Source organism: Stegodyphus dumicola, chromosome 11, assembly GCF_044657685.1.
Source record: "Stegodyphus dumicola isolate Sdum_Otavi_A_Nest chromosome 11, ASM4465768v1".
In the NCBI taxonomy this organism is placed as follows: Eukaryota; Metazoa; Arthropoda; class Arachnida; order Araneae; family Eresidae; genus Stegodyphus; species Stegodyphus dumicola.
In genome coordinates, this window is record NC_140778.1 from 143,435,855 (window position 1) to 143,456,617 (window position 20,763).

Here is a 20,763-nt window from a genome sequence, read left to right on the forward strand (position 1 = left end):
TTTAGTCAAATTTGTTGTGTGAATTTTAAAATAACAACGTAAAATTTACATATTTCTATCATTGTTTATTCAAATTAAGTTTTTTCGAAACATAAGTAATATTTATAACATGAAAAAGTTGAGAATTATATATACACAGAATAAGTAAATTATAATCAAATAATAGTTTGAGTACATAGTTACTGTTCTGTGTTCACAATACTTTTAATGCTAGCATTCATTAATTACAGGATGCAATTACATAATGCAGAAATAAAATGAAATGGCGAGAAAAGTAAGGGAAAGAGGACATGAAGAATCTGCGATCCTTTACGACTACTAGGAACAAAATTGGGTGTGGTTAGAGCACGTCAATCTTTCTAAGCCACGACTACTAAGGGCATGCTTCTCCCCTTTTTTGGCTTCACTTGGACTGCGTGGAGGGCATCTCCATGAGTTCTAACCTCCTTGCTTCAAAAATATCGTAAACATTGAGTGAGGAGTTGAGTTGGATCAAAAATAATGGCATGGGATAGCGGGATTTGTGCCTACGGAACTGAGTGACATTAATCACAGAATATCCCATCATCTGTAATTGAGATTTGATTTTTTCCGCTTTAGCGGTGTTGGGTAGGCCGCGTAGAATGGCTTTTACGGGCCTATCTTGCTTGAGGTTGAATGACTTATACTCGGCTCCCTGATTAGTAAGTATTTGGGCGACCGAGCTGTAATCAGCTTCATTTTGCATTTCAGTTCTCAAAAATTTATCTTTCATGCGGCAAATAGCCGTAGGCACAGTTGCTTGCACTAAGGAAGTTAAAAATTCAAAGTCCTTAGGCTCAACGAAGAAAAAGGAATTTTTCTTTTGTTGTTGTTAGTGCTTTCAGTAGGGGGAGGTACCGTCAACGGATTGCTCCTCTGGATTTTCTCCCTCTGAGGGGGGGTTAGCTGTTAATTGGGTGGGAGGTAATTCCTCCTCAGTTCTCTCGCTGCAAAATGGAGGTATGGCTTTGTCTGAAACCTGTTTTTCAGGTGAACTCGGCGCACCTCGTGTTACAAGATGGCGAGGAGGCCGCTGGAAACCTTCATCGTCGATTTTCCTGATTTTTTTATTTTTAGGTGAGTCATTATTATCTCTTCCGTGAATGGATTTTCTTAGTACTGCTAATTAATTTTTCTGCTTGAAGCTTTGCTGGTTTTAGAATTGAATTTGAATTTGATTTTTAGTCGAAACATTAGAATTTTGACTTTTGGCCGAAACATTAGGTTTTTGAGAATTTTCATTAGCACCGCTAATTTCCCAAGCAGATTTTAGTAATTTTTTTATGCATTCGTCTTCAGTAGGCGGAATTGCAAAAAGGGGTAAGTTTAGGCGCTTGGCAAGCGTAGTAAGTGACAAAAGCGTTACCTGCGACTCTTGCTTGACGCACTTCATATCAAAGCTGGCGAGTGGCGTGGCTCGTCTTGCTCGGCTCAGGTTCTGTTCTAAGTCAGTGAAGCGTGCTTTTAACAAATAAAGCTGCTTGATCTGAAGGAGTAAGTCATCGGGTTGTTGGCTGGTATCCGTATTCGAGACAGGGACCGCCGCGTCCGAAGACGTCGATGTATCCATGGCGGTGTTAGCATCGGGTAGGTTGCCGGCCATTATTTCCGGCGTCGCGTCGCTGTTGGTGCGGAGCTCATCGGAACACGTCCTATCCCCACGAGAGTCACCCTGCGAATTCTACCTCCTTGGACGCGAGCCTCATTAAGGGGATTAACTAGAAGTAATCTGACGTGTCTGTGTTGCATCTGCTCTGATTTCCCTCGTTTAAAACTGTAGTTTCATTCAGTAGCGAGACGATTTTCTGAAGGTCGCATATCCCAAATTAGTTTTAATCATACATATTTGTTTTCTAATAACGCTGATATTTAAAATGATTTGTGTGTATATATATATATATATATATAGTTTTAGACAGTTTTCCTTTTAAATTCCATATTTAAAGTATCCTTTATGTAATATGGCTTCATGTGCTGTAGCAACATGCCGTAACACTTATAGAAATACGAAAGGAAGAGAGATTGTATTTCATGCTTTCCCAAAGGACAGTTTGCTTTTGCCGAAAGAATGGATACATAAATGTCGAAGACTGGATTCTATTAATGTGAAAAGCGCAAGAATTTGCGCGAACATTTTCTGTGCGGTGATTATGAAGATGACATGAGAAATCGCTTGCTTGGATTGCCGCAAAAGAAACTGTTGAAATACTGTGCCGAAAGTAAATTTATCATGTGCAGTAAACGAAATAACACCAAGAAATCGGAGACATTTGAAAAGAAAACTAATGGAGAGTGCTTTTGAAAGACTACTTGAATTAAGCCCAAAGAAAATTTATTTTGAGGCCGAAAAGTAAATTGAAGCTGACAATAATAAATCAAATGTGAATGATTTTGAAATAAAACTCTATTATTGCTCACTGCACAAGTGCACATAAAGCAATAATTCACTTCAGTGTCCTTAAGGAATGACTGCATGCCCATAAATGTCTCTTACATGACCATAAATTTTACTATTTATTAGTAGCCTTAATTACTTTGCTGTATGTTTTTACATGCTTACTAAATGTTTATAACTCTGCTTTGTATGATTGTAAATGTCTGGTTCACACTTACCCTTAAAATCACTAGTTCAAACCGTTTAATGGTGCCTCGGAGCATTTTCAAGTCTGTCAAATTGTGTAGGTTTACTTTTGTTCTAATTGATTAATCTCGCTCTTTGCAAATTACTTAAAATTTATATTTAAAAAAAATATTATTTAAATTACGTTTTATAACTTCTGTCTATAACTATTATTTGCTTTACAAATTCGAAGTGGGGTACATATTCTATAAGGGGTAGGGTCCTCGATCCCCAGATACCCTGGTGACAATCACCACTCAACCACCTAGCTTAATGACTACACTCATTACCTCTTGACAACACAGCTTATTTCTGTTTTTTTTTTTTTTTTTTTTTTTTTTCCCTTTTTATTTAATATGTTTTTTCCTAATATCTCTGTTTACTTTTAAGTAAAAATAAATAAATTGTTGTGCATGGTTAAATATACCCAGTTATGAGGCTCTTGATTGTATAGCGTTTTTTATTTGTTAAAACAGCACTTTTTATTTTATTTCAGTCAAATCCAGACACACACTGATAGCGATTTTGAGTATACATCAGCCCTACATAGAAATGAGTAAATGGGAAATATTTTCGCTCTAGGCTCACGTAGAAAGGCTGTTATAATGATGATTCAAAGAAAATTAATTAAACTATTAAACTAAGAATCATACACAGTTTAAGATACTAAAAGAAAGATAGTAAAAATAAATAGTGAGAAAGTAATGAAAAGAAAAATCGCAGAAGCATATTTTCAAAGCACAGATAAATTACTTAAGAATTACACTACCATTTTTTTTTAATTTAGATAAAAAGAATAGTGTAAAAAAATCTACACTGAAAAATTCTTGATAAAAACCTCTTGCATAACTTATTTGAAACATTGAAAACAACTTATTTGGAATATTTTTGAAAAATAAATTGCTAATTACTAGAAAATTTATAGTTGGATAAAAATAAATGTAAGCATTTATAATAAATTTATTGCTAATTATTTATTTACAGAAGAAATAATTCCATAATTTAATTAATTTCTATTTTTAATCAAAAACATGGAAAAGAATCTGGCTTTTATACGTATTATTAATCAAGACATTTAGTTATTAAAATAAAAACTGAACCTGTAATCAGAGTGCTAAAACAATTTTTTTAATTAGATTTTATTTATTAAATATCTGATTTTTTTTCAATGAAATCAAATCATGAAAATAATGAGTTATGAAATAATGAAGTGATATAAATTAAAATAAAAGCAATTTTACAAGAAATGAAAGTATTTCAAAATATTCAATCTCATTTTAGACTTTTTAAAAATACACTAAAAATATTTTTAATTGAAATTACCGTAATTTCCGGAAGAAAGGCCGCATCAGCGTAAACGCCGCACTCGAGAAAAATGGCGGGAAAAAAATTAAAATTACACAGAAACGCCGCAATAGATTAAATTGCGCGTGACATCGTCGTGGGCCGTATAGATGCAAAAACTCAACCTAAGTCCTGATATATGACATACCAGTTAAGAAATATGCATGAAATGAAACCATAACTCAAAAATAAATTAAAGGTAAGAAATGTATAGCTTCTGTGCCGTTTAGAGACATTTTCAAAAATTTTCCGCTCCCTAATTAAAAACTATCCAACAAGTACTTGTACCCTAACTGATGGGATCTGTATTTGGCAGAATGCCAAGAAAAATCCATTCATGCTGAAGGGGAAATACGTCAGAGTTCGTTATTGCGAGGCAGGTGGATCGTGTCCGCCTTTGAAAAAAATTGCAGAAAAGGCAGGGGTGGAAAGAGGATGGGTCCTGGAAGATTCATCGAATGGCAGAGGAGAGAGACTATTCAAACTGATGAGAATGTTGATTTGAAAGGGGGAAGAATGTTATTGTTCTGAAATCTCGTTTAGGGTGAATAAGGCATGTAGGTCCGTTCAAGGGAAAGAACGTAAACAAAATAACGTTCGCAAAAAGCAACTGAGTGGTCTTTTGTGTGGGAACAGCACCGATCTATGCACAATGACAAGGCCATCCAAACTATGTAAAATGACCATCATAGGAAATATTTTATTTTTAGTGCACCTAAACGCCACATGGGTAGAAACGCCGCACCCGCTGAAAATTTAAGTTTTAAACACGTAAACGCCGCGACGTTTCTTCCGGAAATTACGGTAATATATTTATATTCAAAATTCTTGGAAAGAGATTTGGGTTGTCATCTCAATCGTTTTTCTATTTATTATTCTTAATATCCGAATTTGATGAAATGTTCAATAAATATAATAATAATACTTTAAAAGGCTCTGAAAATAGCGAAATTTTTAATATAATAGCTTTTCAATAAGTGATCACAAAATTTCTTAAAAGGTATAAAAATAGGATATTAAATTACACTCCCTCCGTCCCAAATTATTTGCTACATTTAGGTCGAAAATTTTGTCCCAAATTAGTTGCTACGTTTCAAGTAGGTGAAGACATAAATAACTTTCAATGCAGTTTAGTAGACTGATGCCAGTAAAATTATATATCAATTAAAATTGTTATGTCCGAGATAGAATTTTTGCGATAACTTTATTATTTTACTTGCATTCCCATTTTATGCCACATGACAATGAGCCTATTAATTGTAAAAACTTTCCTCTCTACTTTATGCTTTTATGTTGTATCGTGTATATATATAAAAAAATGTAAAATAAAATAAAATTATATATCAATTAAAATTGTTATGTCTGAGATAGAATTTTCGCGATAACTTTATTATTTTACTTGCATTCCCATTTTATGCCACATGACAATGAGCCTATTAATTGTAAAATCTTTCCTCTCTACTTTATGCTTTTATGTTGTATCGTGTATATATATAAAAAAATGTAAAATAAAAATTTAAAAATTAAAAATTAAAAAAAATGATTAAAAATCTAAAAACTTACAACAAAATTATGTATTCTTAAGTTTTATATAATCTTGCTATCCTAAACTTTCTCGAGCCATGTGGCTCTTTCTAGAGAGCATCAAGTTTACTACTTGAGCAATTTTCCTATATCTGCTCGCTTTTATGTAAATCTGATGAGGAGGTACTTGGTTTGGAACCATAGGCACTCCATAATTTTTAATCATTGGCATTGTTGGTATTTGCATTCTCAATTTTTACTTTCCACAAATATACTACTTATTTTAGGGCAATTTTTTCGAACCAAATTTACAGGGCTCGCAAAGCCCCATTCTGTAAGCTCTCTACCACCAATTTGGTGATTAAAGCAAAACCTCGACGGCTGTCTGCCTAATGGTTGAGATGCCTTCGTGGAGCACTTACTAAGGGAACTGTTTCATTTACAAGAGAAAGATCATTGCTGGTGGAAGAACAATCTTTACAAAATGGAGCTTAAGAGTGTGCGAACCCTGATTTTTTTAAACTAATTTGTTACTGATTTAAGGAGGGAATGCTTCCTAAGTAAAAGTTGTTGATTGATAACATAGCACTTCTGAAATTTATGAAGAATGTTCAAACGAAATCATAAAATCATCAGCATCAATAAGCAGTACAAAAGTATTCAAATGTAGGAAATTATTTGGGAGAGGGAATATAATTTTTTGTTTCGTAAAATGCTATTTATTAATAATGCAGTAATTTTTTTTAATAGCGTAATTAAAAATCATGATTTAAATGCCTGAATTTTATTCAAAAGATTAAAATCAGATACACGATGTGGTTTACTTCAACACTGAAACCATGACATTTGTATCACATAACTCTTTTTAATTATTAAAATGTGATACGTTGTATAGTGATGAGATTATGAAAGCCACAGTTTTTTCAAATAGGATTTAATATATCTCAATAAAGCACTTTTTACTGCATTTCGTGCATTTTTTTCACGCATAATTCTTGTACAAACAGATTTACTTTGGTAAAACGGTAAAAACTATAAGCACAAAGTTTATTAACTTAATTTTGAGTACAAATAACGTAAATTTAAATAAGATTTATAGTAGGTGATGCTTTGAAATAAATAAGGTAAAATTAAACAAGATCTGATGATTTTTTTAAAAAATTTAATGAACATTTTCAGGCTGTGATTTTCCAAACTATAATAACATCACAAAACAATCATATTTATTTGATTATATAATCATTAAATTATTAACATTAAAGTGGATTAGTTATTTTAATAATTCATAAAATTCGGAGCATAATGAAGCAACAAAATAAATAAATAAATAAAATAAAATCTAGAAGCACTCAGATTTTATATTACGCCCAAGAGGAACCTTTTTTTAATGTTTTGTGTGTTACCTATATTTATTGAATATCATTTTCTTCGCCCGTAAACCACATAGATTTGAAAACAGCATATCTTTAGAATTTCCGCACTAGAGATAAAATTGTTATTTTCCGTACAGTGCTCGCTCTGAACTCGTTGAGTTTGTTAATCAAAAATTCGTTAAAGTTTTCCAAAATATTAAATAGATGAAAACAAATTCGAAATTCTGCTGTGCAGATGCCCATGTTCGGGTGGAGGATTACATTATTCAAAAATTGACGGCTCTAGATACTGTCATTTTTGTCACAGTGCGAGACACATACATGTATTCATGAAGATTCTTCATTATTTAATTTATTTAAATATAATACAGGGCGATAATATTTGGTAACAACAATTTGCAAGGAGACAGGGACACTTATAGTAAAACAGCGCAAAATGCCGCTTCGAAACTAACAGCCTTTCTAGGCTATTGCCGCTTTGAGCTAATAAATTAAATTAACAGTAAATTAAAAAAATCTTATGCAGAACTAAAAATAAATTAAAAAAATAATCACTGCAAAATTAATTATTAAGGTTAAATACAATTTTAATATTAGAATTAAATGTATAAACATTTTTAAGGAGTGAAAAGTGTTTATCACGATGTATTATGAAATATAATTGAAATAAAATTCCTTTATAGAAATTGTGCTATAATACTCATCTATAATTTTAAAAAAGCAGCACAATTTATAATTTTAAACAAAACTTTGAAAAATTCGTTTTTAAATATTTTAGTACTTTTTATTTATTTACACACCAATGAAAAGCATAAAAATTGCTTGTTTGAAATTTTCTTAGTTCAGATTTAAAGTATTATTTCCTAAAAGAGGTAGTTACAAATTTTCTTACAGCATAGGGAAAGCTAAAAAAAAAAATCCAGCCCTGAAAGCATGCAATAACTTTATAATTATTTGGTACGTTAATTATGCTTGATAAATATGCTAAATTTTTAAAAATCAATCCCAATTTCAAAAATAAAAATATGTAGAAATTCTAATTTGTGAAATGAGGCACTATAACCAGCTTTTTCTTGACAATTATACACGCTGCACTAGGAAACCAATGTTAAATTTCTGCAAGTCATGCCTACTCCTCCGAATGTGATCAAGGTGACAGCTGGCAACGCCTCAGACGAGGGAGAAAACCCGTTTGGGTTAGTCTATTTCTTATAAGTTCCATGAATGAACATCATGTGCCCATCGTCGAGGTTAAATATCATGGAGCGGGACCAAGGCCAACTTTGGCCGGACACATTGCATCTTAATGCAGTAATTCGGCATAAAATATAATGAATGCTCAAAATTTGATGATCATATTTCAAAGTCAATTAGTATACAATGGTTTGCAAATTAAAATTCGTTAAAGAGTGCATTTAATTAAAATCAAGAACATTCACTACAAATCATGAAATTATGTACCCACCTCCATTGGGTGGAAATGAAATTAATGATAATCGCTTTGCCATCACATGCTTCTTTCATTTTTTAGAATCTTCATGGAATGAAAAAGATTTTTGTAGTCTTTTTATAATATTGATTATTCGATTAATATGATTAAAATAACCATAGATAAGTTATTAGTATGGTTCTTTAAAGCTGAATGTCAGTAATCTGGGAGTGTAAAACAAAGCACAATATATTTCTCCCTGCTTCAAAGACACTATGATCGAATTTAAATGGATTGATGACAGAAGAGTAAGTAACTTGGATAAATTTCAATTTTAATCTTTACAGTGCAAATTGCAGAACAGTTTGCAAATAAATGAGATATATGCTGCTGAACAGCGGTTTAGTGAAATGTCAGACTTCGATCCATAACAGCAGACGGTATGTGTTACGAAGAACACAGAAAATATATAAATCAAATATATTTAAAACAGTTTGTTCAGTTGCGGGCCTGCCTCTACCCGAGGCTGGGTGCATTATGAATAAAGACAAAAAATTCTTAATAAGTCATTCTTTATTTCCATCAAAACAGTATCACTCTTCCGAGATCAGCTTTCGTTCATCCACAAGCAAAAAATTCGAAACACTCAGCACGCAGGCTCGCGCTGGTTATTACTTCAGTTCATTTCACAACATCCTCCCCCCCTTGAGACTCAAACTCATAACAAACATTATTTAAAAGATCAAGTCTTTTTGGAGCTTTTACAAGTCGTCCAGAGGAGGAATATTGTTGCATCACCATTTTATCACGTGCAATTTCCTTTTTTAACGTACACCCAGCACTAGAATTAGATTCCTCTGCACCCAGTTTGTTATCAGGAATTATGTTTCTATCATTGGACTGTATCTCCAGAGGAAAGATGCGTTGTATTGGTCGTATAACTATTCCATGCCAGGTCTTAAGTTTAACCGTACGAATCTTTCCATCACGTCCAGGGATCAATTCTGTAATTCGGGCTAAAGGCCAAAATAAACTATTTCTCCTACTACAGGTTCCCGAGATCGTTTTTCATTATGCTTTTGAACCAGTTGACTAAGGTATTCTTTTCTAAATCGTTGTCTCAGATCATTTAACAATTTAGTTCTATTCTTTAATCTCTTATTAAGACTTGACGAATTTAATTCATCAAGATCTTCAACATTGGAATTTCTGTTCTCGATAAGAAACATGGCAGGTGTCAGAGGTACTAATTCTTGCGGATCTTCAGAAACATAAGTTAAGGGTCTAGAATTAATTATAGTTTCACAATCACAAATAATAGTATAAAGTTCTTCATATGATAACACTGATTTACCTAAAGTACGTTTCAGCAATTCTTTTACTGTACGAACCAACCTCTCCCACCAGCCACCCCACCAAGCTGCAGTAGGTGGAATAAATTTCCAGATTATCCTTTCAGTGCCTGTTTCCTTTAATACTTTAGCCCAATTTAGTTTTGATAAATCATTAGATGCACCCCGAAAATTTGTCCTATTATCACTATAGATTATTCTAGGGCGTCCGCGCCTAGCAACAAATCATCGAAGCGCCAGGAGAAACGCATCAGTAGAAAGAGAATTTACGAGTTCAAGGTGAATGGCACGGTACACAGCGCAGGTGAACAGCGCGATCCACACCTTTCCTCCATTTTTTAAAAACAGCGGTCCGGCCAAATCAATCCCTATGATTTCAAATGGCACACAATCCGTAACTCGGTCTGGTGGAAGAGGTGTCGGTTCGCTTGACGTAGCCTTAGTTTTAAATCTTTTACAAATGATACAGTTAAAGAGGACATTTTTAATGGCATTTCTAGCTCTGTCTGTCCAAAATCTTTCTCGTAATATACATTGCATCATCTGAAGACCAGCATGACAGTTCTTATTATGCACATTTCTGATTAATAACTTAGTGAAATCACATTTTTCTGGTAACAGTATTGGATACAGAAAGGATTCATGGTCATCTCTATTTAGTATTCTCGTTTTAACTCTTAGAATACCATCATCATCAATAAGCGTTTCAATAAAATTATAATATTTCTTATCAGTCAGATAATAATTTTGAACCAAACGAATTAAATTTTTCTCAGAATTTTCAATTTCATACTGTGAAAGTTCAATGTTTCCATTCTTTTCAGAACCACCTTTACAATTATTTACAAATCTAAATATCCATGCAAATACTCTAATCATTTTATCATAATTGGATACACTGATTTGATGCCAAGGGGGTGCGTCTTTTGATAGATCAATATTCACTCTTTTTATCTTTTTTCTCTCCAATTCTACTTCTTCATGCAAATAAATAATCTCACCAGTGGGCCAGTTTTCAGGGCCTTCTCGCAACCACAAGGGGCCTTCCCACCATCTAGACCGAAGCACTTGCTTCGCAAAACATCAGCGCGACAACAAGTCGGCAATATTTAGTTTTCCTGGGATATGTCTCCATGAATGACCTCGCGTCAACTCTCGAATCTCTTTAACCCTATTTTCGACGAAAACGGACTAATTTCCTTGCTCTGTTATCCACCAAAGGTCAGTGGTTGAATCAGACCAGAAGGTAACTTTTAAATCGGGCAAACTGAGAGCTTTGATAATAGAATTTGTAAGTCTAGAACCTATACAACAGGCCATTAATTCTAAGCGAGGAATGCTTAAAGATTTCAAAGGCGATACTCTAGACTTCGCCCGTACGAGATTTATTTTTACTTCAGAATTAAATACTGATCGAACAAAGACGCACGCTGCATACGCCCCCTTGCAAGCATCCACAAATACATGTAGTTCAGACGTGTTATTGATAAACAAGTATCGAGGCAATGTAACATCTTTCAAAACATTAAGTTCTTTAAACCAGTTCAAAAATATATTTACATCATTCGGAGACAATTCATCATCCCATGCAATTTTCACTTTCCACAATTTTTGCAACAACAGTTTCGGAAGCAATGTAGTTGGCGTTAATAAACCAATAGGATCAAAAATTGTCAGCACAATTGCCAAAATTGTCCTCTTTGTGATTTTCGTATCACAGGTCAATGTATCTGTGTCTGTGCAGCACCTCAGCGTATCGTTATCCAAATTCCAAATTACCCCCAAAACGGAAGTATCCCCTGAATGTTTGTCAACATTTGTACCAGCCACATTGCTTTCAAAACCGCGCAAGTTAAAACATCCATTTGACATGATTAATTTGGAATGTTCAATAAACATAAACTGTTCATCAATACTAAAAACACTAGATAAACAATTATCCACATAAAATGACGATTTCAATTTTTGAGCAACTTCACTATATTGACGTGGACAGTTTTCTAATAGATGCATTATAGATGCGTTCAACAAGTAGGGGCTCAAAGAAACTCCAAACACAATTCTGCAATGCCTATAAATTAATTGCTCTTCATTGCATGGGAAAAAAATTCTGAGAAAATCTCTATCTTTAGATGCGACGGCTAACATTAAAAAAGCCTTTTCAATATTGGCACTAATACCAATCGGATACATTCTAAAACGATCTATAATATCAGGTATTAATTCAATAAGATTTATTCCTTTACACAAACATTCATTCAAAGAGTTTCCCTTTCTCAGAAGCGTCAAAAACAGGATGAATTTTCGTGGTTTCACTTCCTAATTTGATTACAGGCCTATGCGGCAAATAATGACATTCATTATTCAATTCGTTTTCTGGTACGCGTTCAATAATATTCAACCTTTCCCATTCCTTGAACACATTTTGATAATCATCGAAAAATTTACTACATCTGAGTTTATAGATCATCTTTTGATACCTTTTCCAGGATAATTCTTTATTATCGGTTAAATGTGTTGTATCACATTTCCACGGAAGTTCTACTTCATATCTTCCATCTGGAAGAATTTTCATTTTGTTCTCAAATTTAGATAAATTAAAACTTTCATTCATTTTAACAGTTTCGTTTGGAGCGCATATTCCTATTTTTTCAAGTTCCCATAACTCATTCAGAGGAATTCTCCTGACATGCATTGAAAATGTTTTCAAAATATTATCCTTTTCACCCGAATTTCGTTTTCCAAATACCGTCCACCCAAGTTTTGTTTCGACAGCCGTTACCCTGGATTGTAATTCAATAGAATTTTCTGTCAATAATTTTCCTATAACATCTGCTTCGATTAAAAGGTTAATTTCAATTTCCTTTCGCAATGGATCAGAAAATTCAATTTCTTTTTCTTTTAATTCATTCAAAATCTCTTTATCTTTAACCTTAAGAATAAAACTGCAAATCTTTTTTTCCGATAATGCCTCAAAACTACATGCGAATGTTCCTTTTAAATTGCTGACCTCGACCGAAAACACTTCATGTTGTTTAGGTTTTGTTTCGTCCCCCCCAAACAGTGCATGTATAACTGTCTCCTCCCGAAGCTGACTCATCATATTTTCACTAACGTAGCTACTTTGGCTTCCGCTATCAATTATGCAGCGAATAATTTTCTCGCGACCTTGACACCGAATTCGAACGCAAAGCGTTTGCAAAAATACAGTTTCGCTCCTGCCACAGTTAGAAAGAGAACTCTCTTTTGAAACATTTATCTGATCATTATTTTTTAGCTTTTGATTACACATTACATCAAAATGATTACAACTTTTGCAAATAGAACAACTTAACTTACCTTTGAAAGGACAAAATTTACTAATGTGACTCGCTCTTTTCAGACAAGAAAAACAAGCACCTTTTTTCAACAACAATTGTTGTTTTTCAGCTAAAGTCATTTTTTTTTGCAGAGTAACATTTTTCACTAAAATGTTTCTTTTCACAAAAATTACAGTTTGGAACACTCTTACCTGAATTCTCAAGACTTACTAGAGCTGATGCTGTTACGGGATCATTTTGCGTTACCTGTTCGTGGTTAAAATCTTTCTTCCGATGGTTCTGTTGGGAAGCGAAACCAGTTCTTGCGAGGAGAACTATCTCTTCCCCCTTAAATTCCTGTTTTAAGAAATTCATTAAATATTTCAAAGATCGATTCCCTTTAGTTTCAATGGAGTCGTGATTTCTGCTTCTTTCCCATGCCATCAGTACTTCTTCTGGTAAGCAACTTTCCACTAAGGGGGTCAAAAAATCCCCATATTTTTCTTGGGTTCTTCCCAAACTTTCCAACGCTCGCAATTTTCCTTCTAGTTCATCCTACAGGGAGGGTAGATTTGTTTTTGCTCTTCCGGTTACAGCGTTCTTCATCACTAGGCTTAACAAGTCTCTCACATAGATTTGCACAAGTAAATCTTCGTGTCCAAAGCGCTCTCTTAACTGGATATATAATTCGAAAGATTCTTTGTTATACACATGTTATGTTTTAGAACTCCTTTTGTTATACCAAATGATGAAACAAACAATCAAAAAGGAGTTCTCAAAATTCAAAATATTGTGCTATTTGGATAAAGTATGAAATTTTACAAAGGGCACAAAAGTAATAGAAATCATTTGTATTTCATTCATATTGATTACAGCAAAGCATTTGTTATACACATGTTAAGTAATCACCAAATGATGAAACAAACAATAAAAATGGAGTTCTCAAAATTCCAAAATATTCTGCTATTTGGATAAAGTATGAAATTTTACAAAGGGCACAAAAGTAATAGAAATCATTTGTATATAATTCATATTGATTACAGCAAAGCATTTGTTATACACATGTTAAGTAATCACCAAATGATGAAACAAACAATCAAAATGGAGTTCTCAAAATTCCAAAATATTCTGCTATTTGGATGAAGTATGAAATTTTACAAAGGGCACAAAAGTAATAGAAATCATTTGTATATAATTCATATTGATTACAGCAAAGCATTTGTTATACACATGTTAAGTAATGATGTAACAAACAATCAAAAAGGAGTTCTCAAAAGTCAAAATATTAATATTCTGCTATTTGGATAAAGTATGAAATTTAACAAAGACAGGAAAGAAATAGAAATCATTTGTATTGGGAATTTAAAGAAAAAAATTTAGCAAGTAGCCTTTATGAAATATTGCAAAGAATCGGAGTAAAAAAATATATAATTTAAAAGTAATAATTAATGCAATAAACACATTTCATTTTGCCAAGGTACAGAGCCAACAGTATTAAAATACTCACAAAATATGTTTTGGATGTACTTGGCTTGTTGAGTTCCTCGGTGACTCACTGTTGGAAGTGAAGCAAGTGCATTTTGTGCATTATGCCAATCACCAAGGTTCAAACATTTCTTTGCCACATCCTCTTCATCTATACTGTACTTGGGAGTATAAACAGCTGAGGATGTGGATCTTAAAAAATTGTGCAGACAACAAGTAGCCATCACAAAATGTTTGGCATTTTGAGGGGAAGACAGTATGTTTGACTTGTACAACTGAAATCTTGCAGCCAGAATACCAAAGGCATTTTCAGAGACTCTTCTGGCTCTCGACAAACGGTAATTAAAAATTCTTTTATGGTGATTTAATTTTTGCCCAGGGTAAGGTTTCATTATATTTGGGCAAAGAGGAAATGCATCATCAGCAACAATTACATATGGAACTTTCACTTCACTGTAAGGTAATTGATCTGCCTCAGGAATATTTAAGGTATTATCATCAATAGCCTTTTTTAGCATACTCTTTGCCCAAACACCACCATCACTAACCCTCCCATTTGTACCGATGTCAACATACAAGAATTTCAGATCTGCATCTACAAGTGCTAGTAAAACAATACTGAAATCCCCTTTGTAATTATAATATAATGATCCAGATTTGGGTGGGGGACGAATTTTGACGTGCTTTCCGTCCATTGCTCCGACGCACATAGGGAAATTCCACAATCTGTAGAAGTTTTTCTGTATTTCCAACCACTCTTTTGTAGTGTCTGGAACCTTTAGAAAAAGTGGCTGGAGAAATGCTGCAATAGCTTTGCAGACTTCTACAATTATGCCAGAGATGGTATTTTGTGCTATTCTGAACTGGAATGATAAGGAGCTTTGTGTTTCTCCTAAGGGGAAAAAGTATTGTCATCAATGATAAATATCAAATATGGATACAAACTGTTGTATTATAAGCATAATATTTTTTCAATGACTAGTAGTTTTTTTTTTATATACAACTTATGCTTCTGTTATAAGAAACATGAATTATTTGCATGTGTCTTAAATTAATACCTGATAATTCTTTATAACAATACATGTATCGATTATTATAAAGCTAGGTATATATTTATATACATAATCAAATGAATGAAAATCAGATACGCCTATTAAAATCCAATAAAGTAAAAATTAAAAATGCCAATGAAGAAAACTATGAATTACAATTTGAAAATTACATAAATTTCAATCTACAAAGTCATAATAGAATCTTAAATAGTCCTTCTCTCCTTTTATTTATATTATCATTATTATACATATATATATATATATATATATACACAGTGAAATACGTTTAATGCGGAAACGCTTAACACAAAATAATACAATGGTCCTGACAAACTAATATGTATTTTTATGCATTTTTTTTTTTTTTTTCTTTTTAACACGAAATGAAAATCACTTAACAGGAATAGATTTCTTTTCTGGGAATGAACAAAATACGGAAAACACCTGCCATGCAGGTGAGATTTAAGAGGGGTGCGAAATGAAAGAGAGGTGGTTTCACATGTTTCGTAGAAAGAAGGCTAACTTGGCTTTGAAATACTCTCAGAATAGCCTATGAAATGATACAATTTTGCTCATCTAAACTACTTTCACCCTCCACCCCAACAAACGCCACACAAAATCATATCCTGTGTCATCAGTTGGCTTTGGATTTTGGTAACAAGTACATCGTACTGTGTGTAAAAAATTAGTGAGTTTCGTTCAAGCCAAAAGAAACGGAGAAGAACAATATTGGAACTGAACCAACACCTAAAGAAATGTCTCAGAAAGTTTCTGTATTACAGCCCTGTCCTACTGTATCATCGGAAGATTTCATTGCAGTACATGATAATGTGCGTACAGACCAAATTATGGCTGAAAAAGACATTTCGGAAATGAGAAACATCATGAAAAGTAATGAACAGTTATTTAGATGCACAATCCAATGGTTAAATTAATAACTAAATGGACAACATCGAACAATTTGTTGACAGTTTGATGCTAATAAATACAATGCAAAGAAAAATATCAGATTATTTTCTAAAAAACTCAAGAAATGTTTTGTTTTTCAAAAAAATTGAAATTTTTGTATTAAATTAAATTCTTGCATATTTTTTTGTTTCATTCATATAAGTAACATGTTCTTAATTTTGTTGATTGTATGTTTTTTTCCCTCCCCAATATCCTTTAAAACGAAAAAATACTTCAGTGCCCTCAGTTTCGTGTTAAACGATTTACACTGTATATATATTAGCTGCTAGGTAACCAAATTACATGCAGATACAAAAATTAATTACCTGTTGCCAAAAATCGAAGAGTAACAGCTAATCTTTCTCCAGGAGGAATTGCTTCTCTGAATCGAGTATTACTTTTGGCAATTAGCGCTGAGATGCCATTGAGTAAAAACTCAAATGCATTTGTATCCATCCGAATCCATCGTCGATATCCCTCGGAATCCTAAACATAAATGAAAGCATCCTTAAACAACAAAATAAGATTTCATGAAATGCTTATAATAAATAACTGCATTATTTAATTTTGCTAGTTGCTAATATTACCATGCACATGGAGTGGAAGCTTTACTTAAATTTTTAAAACATTAATATCCGGGATATTGATTAAAAGCTATTAAACATCTGTAACATTAAGTATTTGTATAACCTTGGAATAATTAACTATATACATAATTTTAATTTTAAACTATAAACAAATTTGTACAATATCATGCCTTATAGGCGAAACTTATGTTAATACCCACACACATATACATATATTTAAATGCACATCAATAACTGAAAATTAATAAGTTCCCATCGAACACAGAACTAAATAAAAAGCAAAACATACATTCCTAATTTCAAACAGGCTCTTAATTTTAGCCTAATTCCTCTATTTTCTTACCATGTATATGTATATGAGCTTTATTTAATTCTAGATGTTATTTTCAACTTGTTTCGTACATTTATTACCTTCGTAATTTAAGTACTCTAAATTTGAACTTTTTTATTACATTTTATATTTTCTAGTTTCCAACATACTCTAAAGTTTAACTCTGTTTTATAATTTTGGATTGTAATTACTCTTTTGATTTTACTATTTCAGCTAAATTAACATGCTTAAATTTCTTAAACATAGAGATGGATTTCAATTAAGCATTTTATTTTACAACCTTTAACTGTTATTCATATCCCATTCGTTAAATAGCCCCTACTTAGTCCACATTTTATAGTACTATTTTAATTTACCAATTATACAATTTATCATTCTGTAATACGTTTACCATGACTTAATATAAACAGGATTACATGTTTCTCACCCTTGAAATTCGATATTTAATTCCGCTTAATAATAATATTTTAATTATGTAAACAGTACATGATTAGAATTCATTATAATCTTGATGCATATTAATACAAACGTTTTAAATTAGAATGCATAACATAAAGTTCACAATATTGAAATCTATTAAAACGTTTAACAAATTGTAAACTGAAATATAAGTTTGGAAAAGAAAATTTATTGAAAAATATAAATAAAATATTCCTACCTCCAATGCTAATTCTCTCATCAAATTTTCGTAGCATCCTAGCTGTTTCCTTCTTAAGAGCCATTTCCTTGACCAGGTACTTCTCTTTGCAGGTTTTTTTTTCTTCGCTTTTATAATCGCCAGAGTGGAGATTAAAGTGATTAATTTAACAGCAATCACCTTTCTGTTATCTTCCATAACTTATTGGAAACGATGAAAGCGATACAAAAGAACGCGAAGAAGGTGAGCGATACAAAACAACACGAAGCAAACGTCACGTGAAAGGAAACGTCACTTTCGCCAATCTGAGCGATAAATGATTCTTGTTTGCCTTGCAGCCTGTTTACCAAGTGAAGATGGTAACCCTATTTCGCCAAAGGCCGTTTCTCAGAACTGTTGCTGCAAACGTTTTGTCCCGGCAGCAAACAGCAGATGTGATAACAGCATTAGGATAATTAGCTGCCGTTGCCGGGAAGCTAAGGAAGAGGCGTTCTGCTTTCGATTTGGGTTCCATGGCCTGCAATAGATACTGCATTTTATCTTCATCGGCGATACTTTTGTCATCGTGGATATTCTGGAACTGACTCCAAAAAGTCAGGTAATCTTTAGCTTCACCACTGAATTTTTTAAGCTCAATTTTAGGCAATTTAAATTTCCTAGATTCGGAATTATTTGAAGGAGAGGAGGCTTGTATTTCCGCATCTATTTGAGCACACTGTTCTAGAAACTTAACTCGATAATTCTCCGCTTCTTGAAAATCATCACTAAATAATTTTTCTCCATCTTCAGTCTGCAAAATTTGCTGCGATATAGCACTCTGGCATACGTCAAGTCTCTGGAATTTATCACAAAGTTGACACTTCAAAATCGAAAGTATTTTTCGTTGAACTTTACATTATGGTAACTTGGCGATTTTTTGGCGACCAACTCTCCTACAGCAACCCTCTATTTTTTTTTTCCTCGCCGCCATTTTGTCTTCACGAAGTAAACACATGTTTCTTTTCTTTTTATCTACTGAACACTTCTTCCAACAATCTACTAGCCGAATTACACTTATGCTAGAAATTTTATCTAACAAAACTGCTTAATCATGACAAATATTCACTGCAAAATTGGGGAAAAGTGCACAATACCATACTCCTTACGCGTTTTTCAAAATAACACATACACATAAGCCATGTACACGCCAACTTATTTTTGCTTAAAAAAACATCCCAGAATTGCACAAAAATGGCATTGCGCACACTCTTCACTATATCCATGTACACTGCTTTTTTCTCATAAATTAGAAAAAATTCACGAAAATACATGACAATTTTCTCAATCTTTAAACCCGGTAAGAAGAACATATATGAAATTACCTCATCGCGAAAAAGTATTTACCCTTTCCAAATATGAACATTTCCACATATAAAATAAATAAAATATCCAAAAACTTTTACCTCTAAATCATCTATTATATTATAAACGTCACCAACGAATTCATACCGCAACCATTAAAAATACTTAGTGTCAGATATTTAAATTATTTCCATGCACGTTTACTTCAACTGAAACGTATACCAAATTCCTACAAACATAAAATTCACAAAATAACTATCATTTAATTAAAAAATAATTAAATTCAAAAACACTACTTAAAATATAAATGAGCACATACATTAAATTAATAAAAATTACCTTACAATCCTAATTACTTTAAACTAAATCATTGCTAATAACAATTTTCCCAATAATACCAAATTCCTTTACTTCCACCTTACATTTAGAACAATGCATAAAAATAATATCCTCAAATAATTAAAAATACTAACTTACCTTATCTTCTTCAGAATCTTGATTACGTGTCCGATAAACTTTTCTTTAGTTACGGCCATGGGATCCAAAAATTCATGAACACTGTTTCACACAACGCAGAATAAAGCCAATTACAAAATTTCCAGATTTTTTCCCGATTTTCCCCCTTTTCCGATTAAAGAACCGTAATTGGTCCATTAATATCACATGACATATCCCACGATTTCTCATTTCCCTCACACAAAATAATGCGTAATCGGAACTGAGTACTGCTCACATTATTACCAAAGTCCCAGGTAGTAACCTTTATTGCCTCCAAAATGTCGCCAAACTACCAGTTACCATATTGTAAAGATCAACCGTATTTTTAAATCTCTTACTTCTTTAGTTAATTCACTTTCGGTTTTCCTTGAGGTTTGCAAAAACGCAATTCTAAGTCCTTTTCTTTGAGCCTTTAAAGCGATCAAATCCATCTCCAAAGTATATTCAAAATCGAAATTCAATATCAAAAGATCAATCGGAAAATTCTAATTCAAAGCACCCGGTCCCGCCGAGGGTACCACTATGTTACGAAGAACACAGAAAATATATAAATAAAATATATTTAAAACAGTTCGTTCAGTTGTGGGCCTGCCTCTACCCGAGGCTGGGTGCATTATGAATAAAGACAAAAAATTCTTAATAAGTCATTCTTTATTTCCATCAAAACAGTATCACTCTTCCGAGATCAGCTTTCGTTCGTCCACAAGCAAAAAATTCGAAACACTCAGCACGCAGGCTGACGTCACAAAACAGCAGCGCCTCGCGCCGGTTATTACTTCAGTTCATTTCACAACATCATGTGTTTAGATAATATAACGAAAAATACGTAAAAACTAAATAATTATACCAACCGGCAAAAACATAAATCAATGTTTACAAATAAAATTTTACCAACTGCTACGCATCTGTTTTCTCAAAAAGG

General features: G+C 32.8%; 1 protein-coding gene across 3 annotated transcripts in view; it reads right to left on the bottom strand.

Moving 5' to 3' along the window:
* LOC118200810 (alpha-tocopherol transfer protein-like) overlaps positions 1 to 20,763 on the bottom strand; it is a 228,572-nt gene that overhangs the window by 51,983 nt on the left and 155,826 nt on the right. Inside the window, exon 1 of one of the 3 annotated variants that reach the window (XM_085827280.1) lies at positions 19,821 to 20,534. The exons of 1 other annotated variant lie outside the window; for it this stretch is intronic. The gene's annotated coding sequence lies outside the window, so the exon portion shown is untranslated. Of the gene's footprint in view, positions 1 to 1,387; positions 2,103 to 19,820; positions 20,535 to 20,763 lie in introns of those variants that run through there. One more of the 3 variants, XM_085827279.1, reaches the window with a different exon arrangement.